We start from the raw sequence: 23,014 nt of genomic DNA, 5'->3' as shown, positions 1-23,014 counted from the left end.
GAAACGGAAGGCGTGGTGGCTGAGGGCCAACAATAATCCCCCCCCCCCCTAAATACACAGGTGTACCCAAGCATACATTGCTAAACACATACCTTCATATAAGTGAGGGTAAAACCCTGTAAATGATTATTACGAACAACCGGCAAGGTCTAAGTGCAGGGAATGGCAGGTAAAATGGCAATGAAGAAAGGGAAGGCAGGTGGAGACGCCCATACTTATCTACTCATAATCGAAACCATGTGTTCCTAATCGCTATCTGAGCTGGGCACGCTTAGGAATTATGTGTATAATTGAAAAACAAACGCCCATATCAGAATCGCCTATTCCCCCGTCTCAATGGGCGTTCTTGGCGCCTATATAAATGCCCACTCCGTATTTTCGAAAACCCCATTGGTACAATGCCACCACGCATGCCGCCGACCCGGAAGGGTAATTTTGTCGATGCAGAGGTGGAGCTCCTGGTGCATGAAATTGTACAGCGGCACCGGAGTCTGTTTGCTCCCACAGGGCAGAGGCTGGCAGCAACAGTAAAGCAGCGCGAATGGGAGGCAGTACGGGACAGCCTGAATGCTGTCTTCCATGCTGAGAGAGACGTGGAGGACTGCAAGAGGAAGTGGCGGAAGCTGAGGAGGGATGTTTGGAGGAAGGCGGGGGCCAATCCCCCAGGCAATGACACTGCCAACCTTACACCCATGGAGCTGATGGTGTACTCCCTCCTACCCCAGGAGGGCATCCACGGGATTGGCTCCCTGGACACCTCGGGCCAGGCTGAGGACTCAGGTAGGTGTTTCATTATGCAGTTTGGGTATCTGTTGTGCTGCAGTACACTTGTGTTATAGAAGTTGGGGTCAGGGGGAGGGAGGTGAGGAGTGGGGGGCAGGAGGAGGGAGGTAGGTGGGGGGGGGAGTATCTCTGGCTGTCTTTATGTATATTAACAGGCCACCTTTATGATGCTATTGTGACCTGGTAACCCCTACTCACTAGCTCTCTACCCTTACTCCCTATCCCTACCGTTGTCATTGGGTTTCCTCTTACTTGTCCTGTGTGCCCATATTTATAGAATTAATTGTAAGCTCTATTTGAGTAGTGGTAGTGGTCATGTGTGTTATAGGAGCAAGCAGACAGGGTGGGTGCTGTGTGTGTGTGTGAGCACCCCCAATATTGAGGAAAGATCATGTAGCTGTGCAGGGAGGAGTGTTGGTCACTGGGCTTAGCACCCCCAATACTACTTTCCAGTTGGCTCCTATGGGTGTGTGTAGGTTACTACTGTGGCAGAACTCTGGGGGCCGTCCTTCCCTACTACTCCCTCCTATTTTCCCATTACCAAACTGTGCCTAGTTCCTCCTGTGACCTCTGTGCTCTACTGAGTGTGGGCCACATGCATTCAACTGAAGGAGCCTGTAATGGGGGTCATAAAGCAGTTCTATGCAGTTTAGCAAGTCAGTAGTAACACAACACATGCTGCAATGTTGTTCATTTTAACAATTATACAACTAACAGCTTGAGCACAACGTTGTGAGTGGTGTCCTTCTCTTGGCTGCTCATCCACCACCTCTACCCAGCTGCCTGTGGGCCTCTCTCTTTCGTACCCGTGTCAATTCCATTCTTCCTCACCATCTCTTTGCTGGGTCATCAGGTTGGGGGACATACCAATATATATGAATGCTGAAAGACAAAAGTGGGTTATTTGCACCAACACTATTCCTCACTCTTGTGCTCTACAGGTGATGACTCAGAGGAGGCTGGCCCTAGTGGCCTGCAAGGCCAACGCCCTACACCATCCGTCCAGCCTCAACCTCCACAGCCTGCAGCACCAGCAGTCCAGCCTCCACCACCTGCACCAGCTGTGCATCCTCCGCGTCCACCACCACCTGCACCAGCTGTCCAGCCTCTACCACCACCAGCTGTCCAGCCTCTGCCACCACCACCACCACCACCTGCACCAGCTGTCCAGCCTCTGCCACCACCACACCACCTGCACCAGCTGTCCAGCCTCTGCCACCACCACCACCAGCTGCACAGCCTCTGCCACCACCACCACCACCACCTGCACCAGCAGAGGCTGCACCTCCAGCACCGGAGGACTTTGGTGAGGAGGAGGAGGGCCCAGCTCCCCGCCAGAGGCCATCCGGCCAAAGGAGGCAACTCCTGCGGCTGGCCACGGAATTACTCCGCCACAACGTGCGCTTGGAGGAGTACCGCCAGCAGAAACTGGAGCTGCAGCGCCAAGCACTGGAGGCACAGCAGCGAGCACACCAGGAACTCCTCCAGGCGCAACGTGAAGGCCACCAGGAGGTGCTCCAGCAACTGAGACGGCTGGAGCAGAGCATCCAACACCTGCGCCCTCAGGGCACCGTGCCTACTCCAGCCCCCGTGCTGCTGGAGCAGCCCCTGCCATCAACATTCTCCTCCTCCACTGACCACCAGCAACCACCAGCTAAGAGGTGGGCATTGCGATCCTCAGCCTCTGCACCCACTCCTGCAGCACCCGCCAAATCTGCTGCTCCCATTCTGGGTCCTGTGGCCAGACCACTAGAACCAAGAAGGTGGCCCGATTTCCACGGTGCAGCCGAAGCCGCAGGCTGCCATGGGGATAGGGAAGAGGACACTGGGAGCAGCAGCTCAGAAGAGACTTCCCATGCAGCACCAGCTGCAAAGGAAGGGCGTGGGAGGGGTAGGAGGGGACGGGGGAAGGGAAGGGGAAAATGATGGGACATGCTGTAGGGTGAGGGTTGGTGGGAGGGGGGTGGGTGTGGGAGGGGGGTGGTGGGGGTGGTGGTGGTGGGCTTGAACAAACACATATGCACTGTATGTAAAAAATAAATGTTCACTTACATTCACCTAAAACTTGTTTCAATGAGTCTTTGTCTTGCTCTTACGCCAAGCTGGTAGGCATTGAGCTCTGCTCTGTGGGCTGGGGGTGGAGGGGGCTCCTCTTCCAGCTCATCTGGGGCCTCTTCTGGTGGTGGCTGTGGCTCCTCTGGGAGAGGCTGTCCTCTGCGCTGGGCCAAATTGTGTAACATACAGCACGCCACAAAGATCTTGGCCACCTTTTCTGGACTGTAGAGCAGCTCTCCTCCAGACCGGTCCAGACAGCGGAAGCGGTTTTTCAATAAACCAAAGGTGCGCTCAATGATCCCCCGGGTGCTGCGATGTTTCCTGTTGTAGGTTTCTTCTGGCCCTGGTTGTGGGTGGATCAGGGGGGTCATAAGCCATGTCCTCTGCGGGTAGCCTCGGTCACCTTTGCAGAAAAGCAGAATGAGATAGATGAGTGTGTATCGCTTGGAGCAGGTACAGGGCGGGCGGGGGGATTTGGATAGTGGGTTGTGGTGGAGGAAGCCAGGGCGGAGGGTTGCCCAGTGGAGGAGGTCTAGTATGGGTGGTACATGCATGTTGCACTTACCTAGTAGCCATCCACCAATGAACTCCCCTCGCTGGAACCTGCGGAAGATGCCCGAGTGCTGTAGGATGTAGGCATCGTGGCTGGAGCCGGGGTACCTGGCACACACGTCTAATATCTCCCCCTGGGCATCACATATAACTTGCATGTTCATAGAATGAAATGCCTTCCTATTTCTGTAGGTGGCTTCGTGTGCCCGGGGGGGTCTGAGGGCTACGTGTGTGCAGTCTATCACACCGATGACCGAGGGGAATCTAGCAACAGCATAGAAGGCGGCCATGTTGTTGTGCAGGGCCTGGGGGGTGGTGGGGAAAGTGATGTAGTGTGAGGTGTGAGTTATGAAGGCATCCAGGAACTGGGTGAGACAGTGTGAAATAGAAGCCTGGGTGAGGCCTGTGTTAGCAGCTAATACGGATTGAAAACTGCCAGTGGCCAGGACAGAGAGAGCGGAAGTGATTTTGAGGTGGGCAGGGATGGGGTTATTCCTACGTGTCTGGGGCTGAAGGAGGGGTGTCAGCTGCTCACACAGCTGACGAATAGTGGCCCTATCAAACCTGAACCTTGTTAGACACTGCTGGTCAGTGAGTTGTAGGAAGGTGGTGCGGGGCCTAAACACTCGGGGCCGTGAATACCTCCTGCGGTGGGTGGCCTCTTCGTGTAGCATGTATGCCACAAGTGCATTAAGTGCATCCATATCCCCACCACCAGTGCAAGTATTAGGACTAGTAGTCAAACAGCAACACACACAGATCTGTCACTTCCAGCCACCACGCCCTCTGGCCACTCACTCGCCAAACAGTACAGGCACACAGAGACAAACGGAGGTCAGGGAATAGAGTATACACGTGGGAAGAGTGAATGGGGAGGGATAGGGGGAGGGGAAGGGGGCGATGGAGCAAAGGAGTAGGAGTAAGGAACGGTGAAAGGGTATGACACAAAAAGAGGCAGGGCACACAGACGACCGTCACAGGTACTGAACACGCTCGGCTTTCTCTCTGCAACCACCACTTCAGCTCTTCCACCAACAATATCGCCACTCTCCAACTACACACAATCGCTAATGGGTCTAAAGACGCTTTCCCCCTTGCTCTGGTCGCTTTTATTTCGGGTCCATCATATTACGCCCATCTTCCCGCTCAACCAGAGCCATTTCGCTATTCGTTATACGTTGTACCCGTCCACGTCGTATCACCGCCCCTAACACGCCCCCGACACGCCTCTTATTTGGGCGTTTTTACGTCCACGTACGAGCGACACGGACGCACTGAAACATTGCTTTCGATTATATGGATTTACTCGTTTTTGTGAGATTAACGTCCATCTCCCGATTTAGGTCGGAACTTGGGCGTTTTTCTCGTTCGATTATAAGCAGGATAGGGTGCTGGCATCAGTGGCTTACGGATGTTGCTACTGCCTGTCAAGTTTGGTAAAAGGGAGTTCTGGCCACCTTCAGAGAAAGTCTTCAACTGACAGAGTTTGAGGATCCTTATTAGCTAATGTATTTATATTTTGCGGTAGGGCAGGGCAGAGAAAATATTGTGCCCACCCACTTTGAGTTCAGGCCCATCCAAAATTGGCTGTCTGGCTACGCCACTGGTGCTGAACTCTTACTAAACCCTTCTGAAGGAGGGGGAAGGGAAAGCTAATGCCTAATAGAAGACTGGAGGACTTGAGGAGCTGAGTGTTTGCTGAGGGATTTTGGGACCTGGACTGTACCTCTTTCCTTTCGAAGATTATCTTATGAGGACTGTACCTTTTTCTTTTGAAGACTATATTAAGTGGGCTGTATCTTTTGTTATGAAGAATATAATTATGATTTTTGGTATGAAATTGCCTTGATAATACTTTGGCCCTGAGTCCCAGTATCAGCAGTATTCTGTCCTGGAACCTTGGGAGCCCCACAGGCTTACTGGCTCCACCCATGAGGAGGAAGCGGACCCCCCCCCCCCCTTTACAAGGGGACTAAGTGCTTCTGGAACTAATCCATCCTTAACCACTATGTTCCAAATGAAAAATGTTTTGCTGAACTAGTGTCGATTTTTGTTTAAACGTCATATCTTACATAGCACATATTTTACAGGTGAGCGTACACATATGCAGAGTCTGGGAAGAGCATAGGCAGATTTTCACTTTAGGTGCATAACTTATGAAGAAATTCACCCAAGGTGGTGTACAGCAAGAATAAGCCAAACCTAGACAGTAAATCTCTCTCATGAATATTCATTGTGGATATTCCAAAAACCTGACTGGCTGGGATGCCTCTAGGTACAGGTTTGTGAACCACTGTTCTATCAGGTCCTTGTCCAGCTTCTCCATTTGTGCCGGAGACAACACCCATGTGGATACAGGTTTCATCTTCTGTTTCCAGGATGATCCATATAGCTTCTTCCTTTCCACAGGTATCCCAGATTTCAGCCGCTCTGATTTTGTTTTTCATATACAATGCCACTCCTCTACCTCTTTGGCAAAAATTAGCCTACAAACACATTTTCACCTGCCAGTCTTCACTAAGTAATGAGCCACTTTACTTGTTTTTTGGATACAGGCAGTTTATTATTATTTAATTTAAATAAACTTTCTAATGTAGCAGCACGCACATGCAGGTTTATGCCATGAGGGGTCAAATTTCTGAATGTTGTTGTAAATGCAGAAAACAGCAGAAAAAACATTACATTTTACTATTTTTGTACTTGGCAGATGAGACTTTTCAAATTCATCAGCTTCTAAAGAGGCGATTTTATAAGCAAGTGGAGCATATAGAATATCATTTTATATACTCAGGGGTCCTTTTACCAAGCTGCAGGATAAAGGGCCCTGTGGTAGTAGTGGGGGCCATTTTTCCCATCTGCCAGCCTCCAAAAAATGGCCATGCAGTAAGATAACTCTTACTGTGTGGCCATGTGGTGGCGAGCACTTACCGCCACCCATTGAGGTTGTGGTAAGGGCTCCCGCGGTAACCCAGCAGTAACTGGGCAGTGCATGGTGATGCCTAATTACCACCAGGTTACTGCCACGCTAACCATGCCCAGGGGTTTTATTTTTTTCCCAGGAAATGGCGCACGCTTGACCTGGAACTACCACCAGTGGCCATGTTGGGCCAGCAGTAGTCCTGGAATATTGTGCAGTGAGCCTGTATTGGGCTTACCATCACTTATTAAAAGGACCCCTCAAATAGGCACTTCTGCAATTGCCCCAAGGTATACCCATGTAAAAGTAGAAACTCAGAAAACACGGCACCCACCTTTATGTGATGCATGTGTCGACATTCCCAGGGATGGGTAATGGGTGGACTAGAAGCAGGATTGGGACTTTTTTGATTTGATTTAATTACTTAATATACTGCTTATTACAGTTAAGTTTTACAGCAGTTTACAATAAAGCAGGAACAAGTACAATGAATGTTCTAACAAGTAAATCCAAACAATATAAATGCCTAACCAGCATCAGTGTAAATAATCAGCAATCATCACAATCAGAAGTTGACTTAATATGTCTTTAATCCGGCAAAGACAGACATTCTCAAAAATCTATGTTTTGAGAATCTTATGAAACCCAAAGTAGCTTGTTAAACTGCTCACTTCTGCAGATAAGGAGTTCCGTAAGAGAGGGTCAATGTAACAAAAAGTTATGTTTCTTCTGGAAGTTAATTTCACAATAAGCCCCTACATACATGCACAAAGTTAATCCCACTTTGGGTCAGGTGTAATTTTGTATGGAAGCTGTCGGGAAAGCTATTTTATAAGGGTGCATAGGTATATATGTTGCCTCCATATGATTGACAAATTATTTGTCTTGTCTGCATGTCTTAATGAGTTTGCAAGATCCATGCAGCAGGGACTGTATGTTTCTGCATCTGTGCAGCACTGTGTATACCTATTAATGCTATAGAAATGACCAGTAGTAGCAAAAGATGCCTTGGGCCCTTTTTCTTTTGTGGGTACTTTTGAAATTTCAATTACACGCATGTAATTAAAGGAAAAACTCAGCACACCAAATAGCAGGTAGGCTGTCAGCAACTTGCAATGTACCCTTGGCCTCTATAAGATGTTCACATCTTTTCAGAAGCAGAGAGGTTAATATTGAGCCTGTGACAGCTAACATTTTGTTTAAATGCTGCCTCCAAGGGCTTTTCTATACCCTATCATTCAGTGCCAGGCCATATCTGGATATTTCAAAACCACACTATCTTACAATTCAAGGCAGTATACAACATAAAACCAAAACAAGCCAAAGACAAAATCAACAAAACACATAATACATTAATTATGCTATATTACTTTCTAAATTAAATCAATCAGCAAAAAATAGACTGCTATGCTTAAGTACAATAAGCTTGAAGAAAGAGATGTGCCTTCAGTTGTTTTCTAAACTGTAATATCAAGTTAATACTCTACAACTCATATGGTAGCGCATTCCAAAGTCATCCTCCCTCTACCTGTTTTTAGCAGGTGGATGTTTTTTAAGGCATTTTAAGACATCCATCTGCTTTAAAAATGAGCACTTTAGCTTCCCCACCTATGAATAGCCCCTATTCTGGAATGACCTTTAAATCTCTGAGCCTCTCTAAACATTTAAATGCTCCCATTTACACATAGGGATACTTCAAAAATAAGGGCCTAAGTCTATTCAAAGATACCTTTTTCACAAATGTATTTCTTCTCACTTGTCTACCCTTCCCATGTATATTTTTATAACCTTGCTGGCTCCTGTAAGAGAAAGGAAGTCCTGGGGAGGGCGCTAATGTATTCTTTTCTTTTTATATTATGATTTCAAGCAGTGGCTTTCTGAGGGGCGCTGACACCCGGGGCGGATCGCCGATGCGCCCCGCCCCCCCGGGTGCAGCGCCCCCCATGCAGTGCGACCCCCCCGGCGAAGGGACACTCCTCACCTGGTGAAAGAACTCCCCCGGGTGCACGCCGCTGGGGGGGGTGCCGCGCGCCGGTCAGCATCGTTGGTTTCCATGCTCCCTCTGCCCCGGAACAGGTTACTTCCTGTTCCGGGGCAGAGGGAGCATGGAAACCAACGACACTGACTGGTGCACAACACCCCCCCAGCGGCGTGCACCCAGGGCGGACCGCCCCCACCGCCCCCCCTTGGTACGCCACTGATTGCAAGTGATGTAGTTATAATCTTGCACAATAGTTTATATGGTAAATGGAGTGCTCCAAATAAATGCTTTTGATACACAAATTTTAGGAGGAATTTAAGTCTGTAAATCTGGGATGATAAGCTCGTTGGAATTAGTCTCATTATATCAGCTGTCACTCCAAGTGTAGCACAGTCAACAACTGTAAAAGCACCCTGGCTTTTAGTTTCTGTTTTCATTGGCTGCAGTCCATGTGTGTGGAGGTTATTTTGCTTGGAGGCAATATATGGTCTTTCATTATTTAGATTATTATAGTCTGGCTTGGATACTCGCAGGTTTAGCAGAGGGATGCAGACTGCAAACTCTGACAATCCTTAATAGCCCTCATTGGTTCACATTCACACAATCAAACTTTGGGTTTTCAGTTTTGGTTTCAGCTTCAGCTGAAATCAGGTGATGAATTTCAGCTGCAGTTTCAGTTTCGGTCAAAAGCTTTCAGACAGTTTCAGTGGCACTTTTGATTTTGGCAGAAACTGAAAAAAAGCCGTTTCATTCGGACTCTGTTTATATGTATACAGATTTAGCTCATACATGTTCTTTTTGGACAACAATATTTTTGAAAATTGTCCTTCCTTATGGCAAAATGTATGCATAGTCACATTTGTAAACTTTTTCTGCATGAAACTTGTCATATTTCTGCATGTAATTTTGCATTAGCTAATGTACTGGTAAAATGTATACTAAATTGATAATAAACTGAAAAATCATGAAATATTTTTAGTAGTAATTCACCACTGGCAAAATTATCCACAGACAATTTGGATTTGCACACGCATCTTGCTGAGTTCTATGCTAGAAATATCTGCTTGCAAATCTTATAACATGCCATTTAAAAGGGGGCATGGCCATGGGAGGGGCATGAGCGGAGCAGGTGCATTCACTAAAGATGCTATCATATTATGCGAAACATTTTTATTTTAATTTTCTTTCAGAAAAGTTCTCAGTTTAGCCCTGACCTTTTGGCAAACTGCACTGCATGAAAGCTCAATTCTCCTAGTATCTTTGCTATTTAACATATTCAGTCAATAACATTCATCCATAAACAAGTGTTATGGATGAATATTTAAGTTAAACCTATTGGCGGCCAATATGCAAAGGGTTTAGGCTCCTAACTTTCAGAAGCAGGCTGATAAATTTGCCTCTTTTAACATTTACTAGAGTTGAGTGCATAAATTTATGCTCCTAGTTTCACTAGGATCCTAGATGTAGGAGCCAAAAAAGTGGGTGGCAACAAGAGTGGACACAGGGCAGGGGTAAATTTAGGAGTTTAACAATTAATTTCTGTACTAGGTAGCAGAATTATAGTCTTAAATCTAAAAAAAAATGAATGGCAGTCCTAAATTTAACAGTATAATTTTTAGAACCATAAATTTAGGTTAATTTTCCCCTACAAACTTAGGGCCCAGTGTTCAACCCACAGAAGTCAGCAGTTTAAAGCTTCTGATAGCCCTGATATTCAATGCCGAGCCATATCTGGGCAGCAGCATTTCATATCAAGGGCAGTGTAGTCACCTAGAAGTTAAGCGGGCACCGGCTGATATTCAGACTGATGCCCAATTGAGGTTCATAGGGACAGGCTCATGAACCTCAACATGTATACGCTCTCCTAACTCTGAGGCCCTTTTACTAAGGCACAGTAGGCCTAATGCGAGCCTACCACAGGCTAAAAGAGCACTACCATGAAACGTGTCCCTCAGTAGTGTTCTGCTTAGCATGCACTAATCCCATGCTGAAAAATAGGCCAAGCTGCAAATCAACCATATGCCACATGGCCATTTCGGGGGGCGGAGCACTTACTGCCACCTAAGAGAGGACTTTCTGTGGCCTGGGAGGACAAAATAACACCTTTTTTTGTGCAGAAACAGCCTTGCTAGAAATTTGCTGTCTGCAAATGAAAATCAATTCAAATCAATTCTTGTATACCTCTAATATTCCCTTTGCAGGGTTCAGTGCGGTTTACATTCTAGGTAAGACAAAAGCCGATAATGTTAGTGTAAGGTATGAGAACAATTAGAAACCACTGGTGTAATGCATGAAACCAAAAACATTATAGGAAAGGATAATGGATGATACTAGGAGGTAGAGTCAATGGATTGTAATGAAGTAGTCTTTGGGAAGAAAAAGGTTTTTAGCCTCTTCCTGAAGATAAGGTAGCTGTTTTCTATTCTGATGGCAGTAGGTAGAGAGTTCCATATTTTAACTTCAAGTACAGGGAATAGAGAGCTGGAAATCTTCTGATTTTGAATTATCTTTTGAAACGGTGATGCAAGCATCAGTTGCTCTTTCAGTCTGTAAGACTGGGCCAAAGGTAGTGAAGTGGTCTTAGCAGTTCAGAGGTGAAACCCTGTAAGATTTGAAAAACTACTTGAACATGAAGAGACAGTCTCTGCTCAACAGAGCTTACAATCTAATTAGGACAGACAAACAGGACAAATAAGAGATAAGGGAATTACTAAGGTGGGGATGTTAAAATAAGGGTCCTGAACAAGTGAGTAAGGGTTAGGAGTTAAAAGCAGCATCAAAAATGTGGGCTTTTAGCCTAGATTTGAAGATTGCCAGAGATGGAACTTGACGTACCGGCTCAGGAAGTCTATTCCAGGCATATGGTGCAGCAAGATAAAAGGAACAGAGTCTGGAGTTAGTGGTGGAAGAGAAGAGTGCAGATAAGAGAGATTTACCCAGTGAATGGAGTTCCTGAGGAGGAGTGTAGGGAGAGATAAGTGTGGAGAGGTACTGAAGACTGCAGAGTAAATGCACTTGTAAGTCAATAAGAGGAGTTTGAACTGTATGAAGAAATGGATAGGGAGCCAGAGAAGTGACTTGAGAAGAGGGCTTATATGAGCATAGTGACACTGGAAGAATTTTGAACAGATTGAAGAGGAGAGAGACCTGTGAGAAGCAAGTTACAAGTCTAAGAAAGAGGTGATAAGAGTGTGGATAAGGGTTCTGGTAGTGTACTCAGAAAGGAAAGGGCAAATTTTGGAGATATTATAGAGAAAGAAGTGATAGGTTTTAGCAGTCTGCTGAGTATGTGCAGAGAAGGAGAGCGAGAAGTCAAAGATGACCCCAAGGTTATGAGCTGATGAGACAGGGAGGATGAGAGTGTTATCCACAGAAATAGAGAATGGGGGACGAGGAGTGGTTGGTTTAGGGGGAAAGATAAGAAGCTCAGTCTTGGTCATGTTTAGTTTCAGATGGCGGTGAGACATCCAGGCAGCAATGTCAGACAGGTAGGTTGATACTTTGGCCTGGATTCCTGCTGAGATTTCTGGTTTGGAGAGGTAGATCTGGAGTCATCAACGTAAAAGTGATACTGAAAACCATGGGATAAGATCAAAGTACCAAGGGAAGAAGTATAGATGGAGAAAAGAAGAGGTCCCAGGAAAGATCCCTGAGGTACACCAACTGATAGTGGGATAGAAGTGGAGGAGAATCCACCAGAGTATACACTAAAAATGCGATGGGAGATAAGAAGAAAACCAGGAAAGAACAGAGCCCTGAAATCCAAGTGAGGACGACGTATCAAGGCATAGGCTGTAATTAACTGTGTCAAAAAGCAGCAGATAGATTGAGAAGGATGAGGATAGAATAGAGACCTTTGGATCTGGCCAGGAACAGGTCATTGGAAACTTTAGCAAGCGCTGTTTTAATTGAATGAAGAGGGTGAATGCCAGATTGAAGTGGATCAAGAATAGCTTGAGATGAAAGAAAGTCAAGACAACTGTGTTGAACAGCACGTTCAAGTATCTTGGATAGGAAAGGGAGGAGGAAGAAGAGGCAGGGGTTGGAGGGTTGAGAGAATGGACTAAGGGAAGGAGAGGGGGAGGTGACTTGGTTGAGAATTCAAGTTTAATTTTGTGAACCTTATCATGAAAGTACTCAGTCAGAGTCTCGGGAGAAAGTGAAGGGGGAGTTGGAGGTGACGGCACTTTGAAGAGAGAGTTCAGTGTGGCAAAGAGAAGTTGAGGTTTTGAGCCAAGAGAATTTGTCAACTAGATGTAGTAATCCTGTTTGGCAAGTGAGAGAGCAGACTGGAAGGAGGTCAGCAAGAATTTGAATGTATGAAGTCAGCATGGGCATGGGATTTCAGCCAAAGGCATTCAGCAGAGCAGGTACAGAAATATAGGTAGCGGATTCTAGAAGTCAGCCAAGGCTGGGGTTTGGTACACCTTACAGAAAGGGGGATGGGAGGAGCAAGAGTATCCAGAGCAGAGGATAGAATAGTATTATAGGAAGAGACAGCCTCATTGACAGACTTAGATAACATAGTGGTTGAGAAGAGATTTGAAACACTGGAGGACAGAATAGAAGGGCTAATAGCCTGAAGATTCCTAAATGTATTGGTTGAGATTGGACAGGACTGGGGAGGAGGGTGTTTAAGTGTGAACGTTATCAGATGATGGTCAGAGTGGGGAAGAGCTGAAGCACAGAAACTGGAGAATGAGCAGTTTGAGAAGAAGATAAGATCAAGACAGTGGTCATTCTGGTGAGTGGGGGTACTGGAGCACAGTTGAAGATTGAAAGAGGATGTTAAAGTGAGAAACTAAGAAGCATATGAGTAGGAGGAATCATTAGCATGAATGTTAAAATCCCCAAGAATGAGGGAAGGAGATGAAGGTTCAAGAAAGAAGGAAAGCCAGGCGTCAAAGACAGTGAGAAAGGAAGAAAGGGACTTATCAGGGAGTCAATAAATGACTTCTACTCGGAGAGGCAGAAGAGTGAACAGACAGATGGAGTGGACTTTGAAGGAAGAAAAGCAGAGAGACTGATATGGAAGAAGAGGTTGAAATATACAGGAGGGTGAAAGTATTAGCCCGACACCTCCACGGCCAACCGGGCAAGGAGTATGGGAGAAAAGAACCTCCATGGGACAGGGCCATGACTGAAGCAGAGTCTTCAGGGCAAAGCCAAGTTTCAGTTAGGGCAAGCAGATGTAGAGTATGAGAGATAAAGAGGTCATGGATGTAGGAAAGTTTGGTACAGACAGAGCGGGCATTCCACAGAGCACAAAAGAAAGGCAGGGAAGAAGGGGGGAGGAGAGGGACAGAAATTAGATTGGAGACATCATGGTGTGACCTGCACAAATAGGATGAGAGCTGATGTGGAGGACCAGGATTGGGATTGATGTCCCCAGCAGAGAGCAGGAGAAGCAGCAAGAGAGTAGGGAGAAGAGTAGGAGAGGCATGATGACAGTGAAGAAAGAATGGAGATGGTTGAACTGAAGAAAGGAAATGTTGAAGGCTGAAAGCTGAGAAGAATGAAGAAGACAAAAGAGATGGTGAGATGATGAAAGCAGAGGGTGGGCAATGTGTTCCTGCAGTATACAGTGGTTTCAGATGGAGAAACAGATTAGGAAGGGACAGTACCAAGAAAAGAAAGCGAAGTGGAGCCATAAGTAGTAAATGGGAGAAAATATGAAATGTATAGAGAAAATGCTCCGTGCGCTGTCAGGGCTGCAAGTCCTCCACCGCACCTGGTGGGAGCACTGGGCACCTCGATCGAAAGCCCTGAGTGGATCGGAGTGGACCTGGGAGTCACCCTGGAAAAGGCCGTGAGGATATACAGATGAGCTGCAAGTCCTCCACAGCACCTGGGAGGCAGCTGGAGGGAGAGCTGGGCACCTCTCAGCCAAGAAAAGGCTTAACAGGGGTTAGGCCGAAGTCAGCATTCCTCCCCCTGAGGGTCAGCTGATCAGTTTTGAGTCCTTGGATTGTAGGATCAACAGCGATTCAGGCTGAACCACTAGTTGAACTATTTTCCTCTGTTGGAGTAGCTTTAGATAGTTCAGACCAAATTTGGAGGATCTTATTGGCAAAATGATCAGCTAGGTCTTGGGCTGTGGGACATGTTTTCTGTGAATGTTCATCATCATTAGTAGAAGCTAGTGTTTTAACTAAGAAGTAAAGTTTTTGTTGTCAAGATCATCTTGACCTATTAGGCTGCTATAGTAATGAAGTTTTGAATCAGCTACCTTCTTTTTGAAGTGGCCTAGTGGTTAGGGTGGTGGACTTTGGTCCTGGGGAACTGAGGAACTGAGTTCAATTCCCACTTCAGGCACAGGCAGCTCCTTGTGACTCTGGGCAAGTCACTTAATTCTCCATTGCCCCATGTAAGCCGCATTGAGCCTGCCATGAGTGGGAAAGCGCAGGGTACAAATGTAACAAAAATAAATAAAATAAAAAAATAAGACATCCATTTGGATTAGCAGTAGTATCTTTGTTCTTTCTCCATTGCTTTTCAAGGCATCAGCATTCCCTTTTTAGGATGGATAGTTCCTCTGTAAACCATGGTGAATTTCTGGATGTCTTGACCTTTTTAGTGGTAAATGGAACAATTTTGTTTAGTATAGCTTTCACCTTGGTATCCCAGTGGGATTTGATCAAACTATGTGTAAGAGATGAAGTAGTGAAGGAATCTGTTAGCTCAGACCAGAAAGTGACCTCATTGATTTTACCTCTGGTGGAGATGAGTTTGGAGGACTTGTGCCTGGTTAAGCTTGACATAAAGATATAAATGGTGAAATCCAGTTGGAAGTGGTCAGACCATGGTACTGGCTTCCATTTGAATGAACTGATCAAGCTATTAGGATAGGAAGTCATGAAGTGTAACATATGGCCTTTTTCATGAGTTGCATCCTCAGAGATTGTAGTTAGTTCGCAGTCCTTCAGGAATGATTTGAAGTTGTGGATATTGGTGTCCGCATTATTTTCGAAGTGTAGGTTTAAGTCTCCCAGACAGATTATCCTAGAAAACTGGGACGTGGCAGAGGAAGTAATCTCTACAAGTCGAGGTTCTGCCTTGGACCAAGCTCCCAAAGGATGGTAAATGAGGAGAAGTAGGGCGATTTGATTTGCCTCTTTTGAATCATCGCAGAATTTGTACAGCATATATTCCAGGTCAGGGAAAGCCCAAAACCCACGCCTACAGTACCGCAGGCCATTTTTCAGCACACCTTAGTAAACGGACCCCTAAGATTTTTAAGCAGTAATGGTAATTGATTCCATTCCCTGAGACCAGCCCCAGAGAAGACACTTTCCTCATCACCTCATGTCTGAATTACCACAACTCCGTAACCAAAATACTGAGTGTGCTGTCAGATCATAATGATCTCACGGGAACAGAAGACTGTAAAATTCTCTAGAAATAAAATAAGGAAAAATGATGCAAAGTTAAATGGACTAACCAAAACTTTAAATCTAATACAAAAAGCAGCAGGAAGCCAATGTAATTTAATCAGAAGTGAGTCAGTTTTTCAGAGTAAAAAGGATTTGTTCAGCTAAAGAAGAAACCATACAACAAATGAACAATATGTATAAAAGATTTCAGGATAGAGGGTACCCAGAAAATTGTGTGAGGGAAGGCTTTTCTAATGCCAGCATGAAAGAGAGAAGTTTTTTACTCATGGTACAACCAAATAATTCACAGGATAAAATAGTATGTCCTCTGTTTTTTCATCATTTGTCTCATGACGTTATAAAAATGTTACGGAAACACTGGCATATTGTCCAGATCATATCACATTTTGAAAATAAGGACATTTTAATTGCATTTAAGAGATAAAGGGCATTTTAGCACCCTCTGCATTGCCAATGCCACATAAAAAAACATATAAAATGGGAACATTTTCCATGTTCTCAATGTTCTGTTTGTCATATAAATCTGAAAACGAAAGTTTTTATACATCCAACAACTGGTGAGTGCTATGAACTAAGACACTATTCCAATTACAAAACAGATAAGGGGGTCCTTTTACTAAGGTACGCTGAAAATGGCTTGCGGTAGTGTAGGTGAGGGCTTTGGGCTTGCGCCAATCCATTTTTCAGCGCATCTGTAAAAAATGGACGTGCGGCAAAATCAAAATTGCCACATGTCTATTTTGGGTCTGCTACCTTACCGCCAGTCATTGACTCAGCGGTAAGGTCTCATGCGTTAACTGGGTGGTAATGGTCAAAGCACATCCAAATTCCGATTACTGCCCGCGCACCAGAAAATAAAAATATTTTCTGACGTGCATATCTGACGCATGTCAAAAATGAAATTACCGCCCAGGCCACGAGGTAGCCGGGCGGTAACTCAGAATTGGCGTGCGTTGGGTGCACATAGGCATTTACACAGATTAGTAAAAGGACCCCTTAGTGATATGTCCAAAACAGATTGTTGTACATTGGCAAAACAATGAGAGCACTGAACAAACACATCATTGAACATTGGAGTTCTAATAATAATAATAAGAGCTATTGAAAAACCATTATTGGAACATATGTTAAAGAAGTGACATAGGTTTGAAGAATTGCATTTCTCGGCAAAACATAAGATCAGACCTTACTGGAAAAGAGGTGACACTGATAGGCTGTTATTGCAGGAAAAGCAGAAGCTAAATTTTAGACAACACAGTGATGCCAGCAGATTTAAATCAAGAGTTTGACCTTTCAGTATTTCTGTAAATCAAAAGGGACATATCTGATAAAAACTAAACTGAGTGTTGTGTACTTATCAGTCATTAGATAAGGAATACATATTAATAATTTTTATATTGTTTTTTTACATGGCAAGTTATTCTTATTTTTATTTTTTTATTTTTATTTTTGTTACATTTGTACCCCGTGCTTTCCCACTCATGGCAGGCTCAATACATCAATACATCTTATTTATTAAAACTCCATTTAAATTGTTATTAGATGCTAATATTGTTGAATCCACATACTCTCAGGCATAATGCATTCAGGTGCTTCCCAAACCCCAAGATCTCATTTTCGTCACTGGCACGCATTTAAGATGGCTGCTGGAATGCATAGCATTTTTTCACTTTATTTCAGGCAGCTCCTTGTGACTCTGGGCAAGTCACTAACCCTCCATTGCTCCATGTAAGCCGCATTGAGCCTGCCATGAGTGGGAAAGCACAAGGTACAAATGTAACAAAAAAAATTTTCATTTAAAAAAAATTAGCAATTCGAGAAGAGCATTAAGAGATCCATTGAAATATATTATTGGTTTTCATGTTTGTGATTTTTACGACAATGCCATTTTTCAGATTTTAAATGCGATTTTCAAGTGAATTTCATAGTGTGTTGAGTATTCCATTAGCGTTTTAACAAGGGTAACGTGAGTTCTTCTTATTTATGCCATCAACTTGTTAAATCATTGTAGTTGAAAAAATGCCATTTTTAAAGCCCTACAATTTATGCGCTATTATTTCAGCAAACAGTTTAAACCAGAGCATTAGTTTAGAGGATTTATTTTTATAGAATTGATGATTATAGTATTTTTAAAAGTTTTTTTTTTTTACATAGTCAGTTTTAATAAACCATCAGACTAGTGACTTTTAACCTAATCACAGTGTATAAATGTGGTAGCCTTATTCAAGATGGCAGATTCTTCACAAATTCAGTGAGGGAGGAATTGATGGTTCAGCAGTCTGAGCTGTCATTCCATTTCCAGGAGCTGCTATTTGTAAGTGTTTTGGTTTTAATGCTTCATTCATTCATTTGAAGTATCATTAAACTGTCAAAATGTTAGACTGATTTTGAATTTAATCTTTTCAGGCTGTCTGGTCCAGATTTGCTACTTAAGGGGAAGCACCTTTTTACCCCTTATTAGGTATTGTCCCTTTTGAGTTTAGTTATGATCTGTGTTCACTAGTTATCTAGAAACTTATGCACCATACTTTTTTTCACATATAATTCACTATCAGGCTCATTTTCGAAAGAGAAGGACGTCCATCTTTTGACATAAGTCAGAAGATGGACATCCTTCTCACAGAGACGTCCAAATCGGTATAATCAAAACCCAATTTTGGACGTCAGACTCCCAGAAACAGAAGCCTGCCCTTGCAGATCAGCAACGCGGCCGTGCTGGAGAAGAAGACTTCAGCTGGCGTGGGTTGGGGACCTCCGCCAGCAAAGGTACCCGAGGCAGCGGCGGTGGGGGAGGATTGGCGGCAGGGGGAGCCAGGAGCTCATACCCCTGTGGCCCCACATAGCTATGAGGTACACACTTATTTGAGCCACACCCACTCTTTGCCCAAACCCCGCCCATGTGCATGCCCATCTGTCAAATGCACACTAAGTTAGGCAGAATTTTGTCATGGACATGCATATATATCATTATTCTAATGATTTGCATGAGCAGTCAGTGTGTAAATGGTAACACCCAATTTATGGAATTACATCCATTATCCCCTAATTCTATAAAGGTCGCCAAAAATTGCACATGTAAATTTAGGCGTGTTCCTGATTTGCAAGGGCAATTTAATAGAATAATGAGCCAATTGGTGTCACTAATTACATAAGTACATAAGTATTGCCATACTGGGAAATACCAAAGGTCCATCAAGCCCAGCATCCTGTTTCCAGCAGTGGCCAATACACTTTTTAACAAGCAATTATTGGCACTAGTTAGATTTAATTGGGACTAACATGAATAAAGTTAGCCATGTGGGAAGGTCATGGGAATTTCAGGGTGGAAAAGAGCATGATTTTGAGTTACATGTGTAATCACAGAATATGGGTGCTCTGTGCGTAATTTAGGCATGGGCATTTGCACCACATTTTCATTGGTGCAAATGGTGGCACATAAATTTACGTGCAATCTCTCTGCTTAAGTGGTTATTCTATAAACCACGCTGAAGATGAGGCACAGCTTATGCAGGCATTTTTCAGTGCCAGTTTTTTAGGCATCATATATAATAATCTAGCTCTATGTTCAGTTCTGGTCACCGTATCTTAAAAAAAGATATAGTGGAGTTAGGAAATGCACAGAGAAGGGCAACCAAAACAATTAAAGGGATGGAACAACTCTAGTATGAGGAAAAGCTAGGGAGACTGGAGTCCTTGACTTTGTAGAAGAGATGGCTGAGGGGAGATACGATAGAGATCAGTAAAATCCTAAGGGTCCCTTTCACTAAGCCGTGTAGGCACTTATGCACAGCCAACGCATAGCAATTTGGAACTACTGTCCGGCTACCGTGTGGCCCGGGCGGTAATTTCATTTTGTACATGCGTCCAGTAAGTGCATCGGAAATTTTCCAGCACATGGTGTAACCAGGCGGTAATTGGCATTGTACGTGCACGGACGATTACCACCCGGTTAATGGGTGGCGGTAGGGTCTCAGGCCCAAAATGGGCGCACACCATTTTGCCGCACATCCATTTTTGGCCAAAAAAGGCTTTTTTTGCAGGTGTGCTGAAAAATGGACCGGCGCACGTCCAATACACGTCTACATCAGCAAAGGCCACTTTTCAGCACACCTTAGTAAAAGGACCCCTAAGTAAATTGAAACAGGTAAACATGGATTGTTTATTTCTTCAAAAAAAGTATCAAGATTAAGGGACACACCATGAAGTTACTAAATAGAACATTTAAAACAAATTGGACAAAATATTTTTCTCACTGAATGCATAAGCTCTGGAACTCATTGCCAGAGAATGTGGTAAAAGCAATTAGCGTATCTGGGTTTAGGGAAGTTTTGAACAAATTCCTTGAAGAAAAGTCGATAAATGTTATTAGGGCAGAGTAGGGAAAGTTACTGCTTATCCCTAGGGAAAGTAGCATAGAATCTTCCTTATTTGGGGGGTACTTGTCAGCTACTTCTGAACTGGATTGGCCACTATTAGAAAGAGGATGCTGGTGCTAGATGGACCTTTGCTCCAACCCAGTATGGCAATTCTCGTGTGTTTATATTCTTCCTCTTAGTAGTGATTCCATAAAAATGAACTAGGTAGCTTATCCTTGATCAATGCTGATAACTCTCAGCCTACATAATAATTATAAACAATCTATCTCATAAGACTTTCAGTGTGTACATGACACAGCCCTTTTAAAATGCATATAATAACTGAAATCAAATGTGCTCTGAAACAAACCTGTACAACATGTTTGAAATAGAGATGACCCATGAGGTCACGATCATAAACTGAATTCCAAATCCCCACCTCTAATTCAAGGATCGTATCAAGGATACAGTTCACAATCAAGGATAAACCCTGGCCATGGGACAAATCTAGGATTAGAGGTGGAGTTCTGAAATACAATTCATGATCATGATCTCTTGGCCGGTCTCACTTCTGGAATGACCACAGAATGCATTTCAAATTCATTTCTTTGAGCATTCAGTAAACACTATACTGTAGATAATTTTAGTCCACTAAGTTTTAAGCATTAATATTTTCAAATTGGAATATGATAGTGAGGATGTGAGCACTGTAAAATACAGGCCAATAAAAGAGACAATAAATCCTCTTTGCGGCAAGTTTATATATGGCTTTACAAGTGTTCATGTAGAAAGAACTCACTGTGAAGTATTGTTGGCTGACCTTTATGTGCTTCTCATATTTTCTTCTCCAAAAGGCCATATAGTCATATAATTTTCAATGTGGGAACAATTTAAGTTGTAATTAAGCAAATCTCAGAAGATTTTGGCCACTGATTTGTTCATTTTTTCAATATTATTCTATAGGACACACCAAAACATTACATGAGGTTCAGGCAAGGGACAATTAGGAAAACCCCAGTCCTTTTAGAAAAGGGTATATAAACACATCATCACTTCACAGCAGTGTTATTGTACCTCACTTGGGCATTTAGGTGATATTTTTACCGTAGTCATATAAGCTCCACAGCCTGCCTCTTGCAAGTATTGCACAAGCTACATCTGTGCATAATCGGCAGTAAGTAAAGGACGATTCCAGTTGCCAAAAGGATTGAAGAGTTAGAGAAAATATAGCTTAGTAGAATTTGATTAAAGCCATGATAAGTGTAAAATTTAAAGAATGAATACACTTGGGGCTAGATTCTATATATGGTGCCAAAAAGGTCAGCGCAGAAAAAGTGCTATAATTTAAGCCGTGCATAAACGGTCCCTTTTACAAAGCGGTGGTAAGCCTAATGCGGGCTCACCGCTTGCTAAATGAGTGAATTCCTTTAAAAAGGCAGTAAATAAATCCTAATAAATAAATAAAAGGGAAGTACCGCTGGGCTAACACAGCAATCCAGTAGTAGTTCCCACCCCTAGCGTACGCCATTTCCAGTGTTATATTTTTATTTTTGCAGCGCTAGTGTGTACCTGGTGGTAACTGGGCAGTGCCACACGCTGCCCAGTTACAAGTGGGGTAGCATACAAGTCCTTATGTGCTCCCACTCAAAGTGGGTGCGTGGCAAGTGCTTCACTTCCATTTCTTATTAAAAAAACCTACCTTTTACCTGCTGCAATAAAAAGGAACCTCAGCGTGTGTCAAAAACACTCGCTGACACCAGCACAGGCCCCCTTTTGCCACAGCGTCATAAAAGGACCCCAAAGTTAGGCACAGTTTATAGAATAGTGCTTACACCTGGGAATCACACCTAACTTTAGGCACAGATATTTGCGCCAACTGAAATGTGCAAATGTACGTGCCTACATTAGGCGTGAATCCCCATTATTCTATAACAATGCATGTTAATTTTAGGAATGCCCCAATTATGCCTATGACCCTTCCATCTCCGTGCCACCTTTTTCAGATCATACGTAAATGCCAACTAAAAATCTAATTAGTGCCAATAATTGATTGTTAAAAAGCCAACTATTGATGCTAATTAGTTCATTATTCAATTAAATTGCACGCAGAAATTGGGCACACACCTAAATTTGCGCACACAATTTTTAGTGGGTTTTTCTAGATTTAGAAATGGGTCGACAAATGGGTCAATATTCAAAAGGATCTATATGTGACCATCTCTGGGAAAAGGTGACTTAAAGCAGTGGATCCAAAATGTTGAGAATGGCCGATTTTTCATATCATGAGTCTATAAGCAGTCTGCAAAAGTTACATGTTTGAATGTAACGTTTTAATTCTTTTGTTTCTGGTGACTTTAGTCACCTTTTCACAGAAATGGTCACAAATGTTTATCAACCACCACTGGGAGGTAATTCTATAACTGTGCACTTATGCATAGGTGCCTAGAGGGTACTGTATGGGAGCATATTCTATAAAGGAACATAGGCACCTATTTTCTTGTCTGGAATACTAGCATTAACAGGGTATATGCACATGAATATGTATGCCATACCCAGACTCCACCCATGTGTATGCCTACCTGTCAAATATGTACCATGTAAGATATATGTGTATTTCCACAATAACACTTAAGAACATAAGAATAGCCATACTGGGTCAGACCAATGGTCCATGTAGCCCAGTATCCTGTATCCAACAGTGGACAATCTAGGTCAGAGGTACCTGGCACAAACCCCAAAAGCAATATTCCATACTACCAATCCCAAGACAAGCATTGGCTTTCCCCATGTCTGTCTCAATAGCAGACTATGGACATTTCCTCCAGGAACTTATCCAAACCTTTTTAAAACCCAGATACACTAACCGCTGTTACTACATCCTCCGGCAAAGAGTTCCAGAGCTTATCTATTGGTTGAGTGAAAAAAATATTTCCTCCTATTTGTTTTTAAAGTGTTTCCTTCTGACTTCCTCGAGTGT

Source organism: Microcaecilia unicolor, chromosome 3, assembly GCF_901765095.1.
Source record: "Microcaecilia unicolor chromosome 3, aMicUni1.1, whole genome shotgun sequence".
NCBI lineage: Eukaryota > Metazoa > Chordata > Amphibia > Gymnophiona > Siphonopidae > Microcaecilia > Microcaecilia unicolor.
The sequence above is the reverse complement of the archived record's forward strand: the minus strand, read 5'-3'. Positions refer to the sequence as shown.